The sequence below is a fragment of the Desmodus rotundus genome, chromosome 7 (genome assembly GCF_022682495.2).
Source record: "Desmodus rotundus isolate HL8 chromosome 7, HLdesRot8A.1, whole genome shotgun sequence".
Classification (NCBI taxonomy): domain Eukaryota; kingdom Metazoa; phylum Chordata; class Mammalia; order Chiroptera; family Phyllostomidae; genus Desmodus; species Desmodus rotundus.
In genome coordinates this window covers 63,677,034-63,684,243 of record NC_071393.1, presented here as the reverse complement: position 1 = coordinate 63,684,243, position 7,210 = coordinate 63,677,034, and the positions used below count along the sequence as shown (strand labels likewise).

Sequence of the window (7,210 nt, the reverse complement as noted above, 5' to 3'; positions counted from 1 at the left end):
AAGATAAATATGCATTTGTGGTGTTGAAAAAGAAAGTATATATATACATATTATATGTGAACTGATTGAAGACATTAGTTGCCAAATAATGTGGATAGTACAATCCCATTTATGTTTAATAAAACATATTTTGGAATGAAAAACATGGAAGTCTCCTATGTTAAGAGAAATATGTCAAGAGAAAAATAGATGAAGTAAATGTGGTACAATGTTAACACATGGGGAATTTGGGTGAATTCTATCCTTATAACTATCCTTATAACTATCTATAAATGGGATAGTTATCCTTATAACTTGTCTATAAATCTGAAGTATGTCAAAGTAAAAAGCTTAAGAAAAATAAAACTGTGCCTCATTTCCACTGGTCTCAATTAAAAACAAAATAACCAAGACAGAAGGAAATTGTCTCTAGAGTCTCAAAGACTCTGTTTATGCAAAGGAGGCTTCCAGGTACATAGCCAGTGGTGCTACCACCACTTACTAAAAGTCTCTCCGTTTTCTCGTTTGCTTGCAATACAACTTTTCATCCATACTAAGTTCTCATACATAATGAGATCCATTTGTTCAGGTTCTGTGTAAAGGGTTGTCTTCATAAAGATGTTACTATTCTTGTTTTAAAAAATCATTTTGTAATTCTTATGGCTGTAGTTCTTGTGAACACATTGTTTTTCCCATTTGATTATTACTTATTAACTCAGTGATATTATACTGAAATCTCTGGGGTTTTAAACAATAATATTACCAACTTAAAGAAATGAGCCTATCTCCTCCTTTCCAATGTCTCTACCAGCTATTTTATTTTGTGTGATTATGTTGGCTAGAAAGCCTACAAGATCATATCAAATAACAATGTTGACAGCAAACATCATTTATCTGGTTTCTAATTTTAATTGAAACCATATTTCAGTTAGCTTTACTAGTTTGTTTGGTAATTGGGGGTTTTCTTATATTTAAGAAGTTTTCCTTTCTCTCTATCTCAATAAAGTTTTTCAATTAAGCATTACTGCTAGAGTTCTGGCCAAGATGGAGGCATAGGTAGAAACCCTTCACTTCCTTGCACAACCAAAAGGAGGATAACAACCAATCTAAAATCAATAAACAACCAGAAGTGCCAGAAAATCAAACTTCATGGAACTCCAACAACCAAGGAATTAAAGAAAAATCAATTGGAACAACCAGACCAGTGTGCCAAGACAAAGAAATATGGCCCAAATGAAAGAACAGAGCATAACCTCAGAACAAGAACTAAATGATGCGGACATAGCCAACCCATCTGATGGAGAGTTTAAAGCCCTGGTAATCAAAATGCTCACAGAATTTATTGAGCTTGGTCAAAAAATGAAAAAAAAAAAAAAACAAATGAAAGATACCCAAAATGAAATAAAGCAAAATATTCAGGGAACCAACAGGAACAGGAAGGAAACCAGGACTCAAAGCAACTCTTTGTAACAAAAGAAAGAAATAAATATCCAACCAGAATGAAGAAACAAGAATTTTAAAAAATTGAAGAGAATCTGAGGAATCTCTTGGACAACTTGAGATGTTCCAGTATCCAAATTTTAGGGATGCCAAAAGGAGAAGAACAACAGCAAGAAATTGAAAACTTATTTGAACAAATAGTGAAGGAAAACGTCTCTAACCTGGCAATGAAAATAGACTTCTAGGAAGCCCAGAGAGTCCCAAAGAAGTTGGACCCAAAGAGGTACACACCAAGGCACATCATCATTGTTACCCAAGATTAAATATAAAGAGAAAATCCTAACAGAAGCAAGGGGAGAGGAGACAGTTACCTACAAAGGAGTGCCCATTAGGCTATCATCTGATTTCTCAAAAGAAACCTTGCAGGCAAGAAGGGGCTGGAAAGAAGTATTTGAAGTTATGAAAGGCAAGGACTTACATCCAAGATTGCTCTATCCAGCAAAGCTTTCATTTAGAATGGAAGGGCAGATAAAGTGCTTTCCAGATAAGGTCAAGTTCAAGGAGTTCATCATCACCAAGCCCTTATTGTATGAAATGTTAGAGGGACTTATCTAGGAAATAGAAGTCAAGACTATGAACAGTAAAATAACAACAGACTCACAACATCAACAAATGAACCTATAAGAAAAGAAAAACAACAAGAACAAAAACTAAGCAAACAACGTTCTGGTTTAGGAAAAGAATCAGAGAAATGGACCTCACATGGAGGGATTTCAGTGGGGAATGGGAAGGGAGGAATGGGGGGGGGGAGGTAGAGGGAAGAAGAAGTATAATTGGGAGGCATAGAATAGACAGGGAGAGATAAAAAATGGTATAGGAAACAGGGGACTCAAAGAACTTATATGTACAACCCATGGACATGAACTAAGGTGGGGGAATGCTGGAGGGTTGAGGTGGGCAGGGTGGAGGGAGGAGAAAAAATTGGGGAACTGTAATAGCATAATCAATAAAAAAAAATTTTTTTAAAGAATGGCTGCAAAATTTTATCAAACAACTTCCCAGCATCTACTGATATGATTGTATTTTTTTAATTTAATTTGTTATTGTTGTAGATTATGTTGCTAGATTTCCTGATATTAAACACACTTGTATTCCTGGAATATAATTTTCTAGATCATGATTTATTATCCTTTTGACAAATACTAGATTTTACTTACTAGTATTTAATTAAGGCACTTTCCTCCTGATTTCTACAGCAAGATTGTCCTATATCTTTTTCTTGTCTTTTTAGGTTTTAGGTTAAATTTATCTTGGCTTCACAAAATTAATCTTGAAGATTTCCATCTTTTTCTATAACCTAGAATAGTTTAAATAACATTGAAATGATCTGGTTCTGAAATATTAGACAAAATACAGCTGTGAATCTACCTGGTTCTGCCCCCATTTCATGATCAAATCTTTAATCACCTTTCCAGTCTCCAGTATTTTTTATTACATTTATTGAGGTGACATTTATTAATAACATTATAAAGTTTCAGATGTACAGTTCTATAAAACATCATCTGTATATTGCATTGTATGCTCATCACCCAAAGTGTAGTCTCCCTCCGTCACTCTACATATGACTGCTTTTACCCTCTTCATCTTCCCCCCACCCCTCTGGTATCCACCCTTCTGTTATCTGTGTCTATGAGTTTATTTGTTTGCTTTGTTTGTTTATTTGTTGCTGCCTATTTTATATCCTACATATGAGTGAAAACATATAGTCCTTGTCCCTTTCTGTCTGTCCAGTCTCCAATATTTAATTAATCTATTTTGGTTGCCACATCTTGATGTCCATTACTCATCATTTATATTGTGCAAGAAAAATATTTTTTTAAATGACTTTATGTTTCTGATACAGCTTTCTTGTAAGCTCTTATAGTTCTTTTAAGTTCTCTTGAATTGTTAATTATGTCTCAATTCTGATTTCTAGTCTCATATAGAAAGTTCTTACAAATTAAAAAAATTTTCAACAAAACTGCAATAAATATGGGCAATGATCAACTATAAGTAATTTTCAAACAAATACAAGTGGTCAGTAAAAGAATCTAAAATATTTCCTCTCACTGGCTATACTAGAAATGTCAATCAATGCCACTCAAACACACACTGTTGTAAGAGAACTACAGCCCACCAGCCACTGAAGCCCAAACAGGGCTTTGGGAATAAATAGTTGGAACAGCTTGTTTCTCCCTTTACCTGCTCAATGAACAGAGTAGGTAATAGTTGGGGCTTTTGCCCTTAGTCTAAAGCTGGAGACCTGCTCTCTAAGGATGAACAGTCTATGGATAACCTATGGATGATCTAGAGTGGACTCCTAGAGAGGATATTGAGAACTGAGAGAGAAAAGCAGTGTCCCCGGTTAGGTAACTGCTGAATCCCAAACAGAATAAAATGTTAAGACAACAGAGAGAGGCAGCCCCACCCAGAGGGTGAAATACACTTCAGTCTATCACCACCAGAGTAAAGGCTTCTACACTTTGGCAAACGTAATGTATGGGTCACTACATACCCTCCCATCCTGGAGAGAAGTAAGTCTACTTCTGGACAAACCCAGCCACGCACACAGAGCCAAAGGCTGGCCTTCTCAATCACGGAAGAGTCCTTTTATGGAAATAGACCTACCCAACTTGGGAGAAAAATCCACACCAGCTACCTTTATTTAACAAAGCCTTTATTCATAAATATATCTGGATACTCAAGTACCAACAGATACTTGAATAAAAATTAACAACATGAAGACAGAGGTACAAAGATAAACAGCCAACTAACATTGGATAAATATAAAATGATTAGGAAACTAAAATTTATTTTTACTTTATGTAATACTCAAAATGATTGAGTAGATATGGTACCCATAAAAGCATACAGCCTGTGAGGAAGAAGGAGCAGAGGAAAAAAATGTTCTTGGATACTAAAAATACAAATGTCAAAAGATTGCACTGGACTGTCTGAATAATAAAATGAACATGAAGACTTAATTAGAAATTAGAATTAAATTTAATTTCCTATAAGGAAGACTAGAAAGTAAATAATTTTAAAAATATGAAAATATTTAAGACACATGGAAGATGGATCCAAAAGTCAAAGATCTGTCTTAAAGAAGTTCCAAAATGAGGCAATGACAGGAAAGAAATATTCACAGTCATAGCCTGGTAGCTCAGTTGGTTAGAGCATTGTCCCAATATGCCAAGGTTGTAGGTTCAATCCCCAGTCAGGGCACATACAAGAATCAACAGGGAATCAATGAATGCATAAATAAGTGGAACAACAAATTAATCTCTCTCTCTCTCTCTCTCTCTCTCTCTCTCTCTCTCTTCCCCTCCCTCTTTCTCTCTAAAAATCAACAAATAAAAAAAATTTTAAGAAATATTCAAAGAAGTAGCTGAAGAAAATCTCCCCAAACTCAATGAGTCTTCACTCTGTAAAATGATTTATGGAGAGAAAAACAAAATTAATTTTTTTAAAGACCCACTCTCCAATGCAATCTAATGAAATTGTAGCACTCTAAAGGTAGAGAAAATCCTGAAAACCCTCAGAGAGGGAGAGGGAAAACAAGTTACCAGAAGAAACAAGCATAAGATGGCATCAAACTGTCCTAACTGGTTTGGCTCAGTGAGTTGGGCGTCGTCCTGCTGGCCGAAGGGACTCCTGTTCGATTTCCCATCAGGGCACATGCCTAGGTTTCAGGCCAGGTCCCCGGTTGAGTGTGTACAAGAGGCAGCCAATGGATGTTTCTCTAACACATTAATGTTTCTCTCCCTCTCTTTCACCCTCCCTTACCCTCTCTCTAGAAGTAAATAAATAAAATCTTAAAAAAAAAAAAAGATGGCACCAAATTTCTCATCAACAACACTTAATGCTCAAAAACAATGGAACAATATATTCAAACTTTTGAGGGTGGCACAATGTTTGTGTATTTTTATGTATTTATTTTTTTATAAATAATACTGTTACTTGGTAAAAGAATGAAAATACATTAAAAAAGAGTCTCACTCCCACCCTCCCCCATTCACCTCATTCTTCACTCACCTCCCTCCAAAGGTAATAACCATTTCTATTAGTTTCCTGTTTATCCTGTAAGTTGGGAAAATGATTTTGAACTTAGGTTTCTAAACAATCAAGCCAAATCAAGTCATACAATCAATCAAGTTTGGGCAAAGTAAGTGCATATGTGACACACAATCACCCAGAGTACAGAGGACCAATGGAGCTTCTGTGAAATGAGCACACAGGATACATGACAGCAGTTGAGTGTGACCCATTAGGAGTCAAAGAAGCTGAGGGGGATCTGCTAGGCAGACTTCTTATGAAGCTAACGAAGAAAGGCTTCAGGGACCCCATTCACTTGAGACTTTTCCAAAGCCAAGGGATGGGCCCTAAAAGTGTGTACGTGTAATTTTGTAGTTTATCTCTTAAAGATGGACCCCCAAATTGTATCAGATTCAAGGTCTACAACACTTGGATCTGTCCTTGATTAATATTTGAAAATTTTTCCTTCAAGCAACAAACTTTTAATAACATAAATTACATTTCTTTTCTTGGATTTGGATCCATTTGGATAATAATACTTATCTAATAATATGATAAATAATGTTCATTGATTTTCTATTTCTAAAATTAACTTGTAGACAAGATATAAATATTTAATTGGAATTATAGAACAAAATAGTGTTATAAATCTTGGCAATATAAAATTATAATAGAACTAAAAGTATTGAGACATGGGAATAGAGATGGAAGGGTAATTTCTTAATCTTTGATAATGGGATATCTTGGAACACTATCTGAAGTTGATAATAAGAGTAGAGTTTCTGACTTCTGGCCAAGATGGAGGCATAGGTAGATACACTGTGCCGTCGCACAACCAAAAGACGTACAACAACAAATTAAAAAATAAAAATTAACCAGAACTGCCAGAAAATCAAACTGTATGGAAGTCTGACAACCAACGAGTTAAAGAAGAAACATCCATCCAGACCAGTAGAAGGGGCAGGAACGGGCAGCCAGGGTGGAGAGGACTCGCAGCAAGGCAGTGGCTAGAGGACCTGGATGGGCGAGGCTGCAGCTGGCAGAGCAGGCAGTCCCACATTTGCATGTGGATCAACCAGGAAGAACAACTGGGGAGCGAGACCACCACGGAACCCAGGGTTCCAGTGCAGGCAAATAAAGCCTCAAAACCTCTGACTATAAAAAGCTGTGGGAATTGCAGTGGCAGGAGAAACTCCCATCCTCAGAGGAGAGTTCATTGGAGACACCCACAGGGTCCTGGAACATACACAAAACCACCCACCTGGGAATCTGCACCAGAAGGGCTCAATTTGCTTGTGGGTAGCAGAGGAAGTGACTGAAAGTCAGTGAAGAGCTGAGCAAGTGGCATTGTTCCCTCTCGGACCCCTCCCCCACATGTAACAGGGTGCAGCCAAGAAGGGGGCCCCAAATAGGGATTTTTAATGGGGTCCAGAAGAGCTTGGAGATAATTGGCTCCACACCACAGGGCCACACCTGCCCGGAATGCTGGCAGCTATGACCAAGCATGGGAGGAGTCAGAAATGGGGCTGCAGAGGAGATTGGTGCTGGGATTTAAACCCAGGCACCACAGCCATTAGGCGTCTCTTTTTGGGACCACACATCCTTTCAGGGACCAAGCGGCTTGGGTGTCTTGTTGGGACCACATGGCTTGGGTGAGAGTCAGGACCACACAGCTTTGGAAGTGCTCCCTTTTTGCCATGTGGATGATGCTGGGAGC

At 37.4% G+C, this 7,210-nt stretch overlaps 1 protein-coding gene across 1 annotated transcript in view; it reads left to right on the top strand.

Annotated features, from left to right (window-relative positions):
- Positions 1-3,727: 3,727 nt before the first annotated feature.
- The window catches only part of MRPL52 (mitochondrial ribosomal protein L52), a 137,543-nt gene continuing 134,060 nt past the window's right edge, over positions 3,728-7,210 (top strand). The window contains exon 1 of the mRNA XM_053927946.2: positions 3,728-3,731. The gene's annotated coding sequence lies outside the window, so the exon portion shown is untranslated. The remainder of the gene's footprint in view (positions 3,732-7,210) is intronic.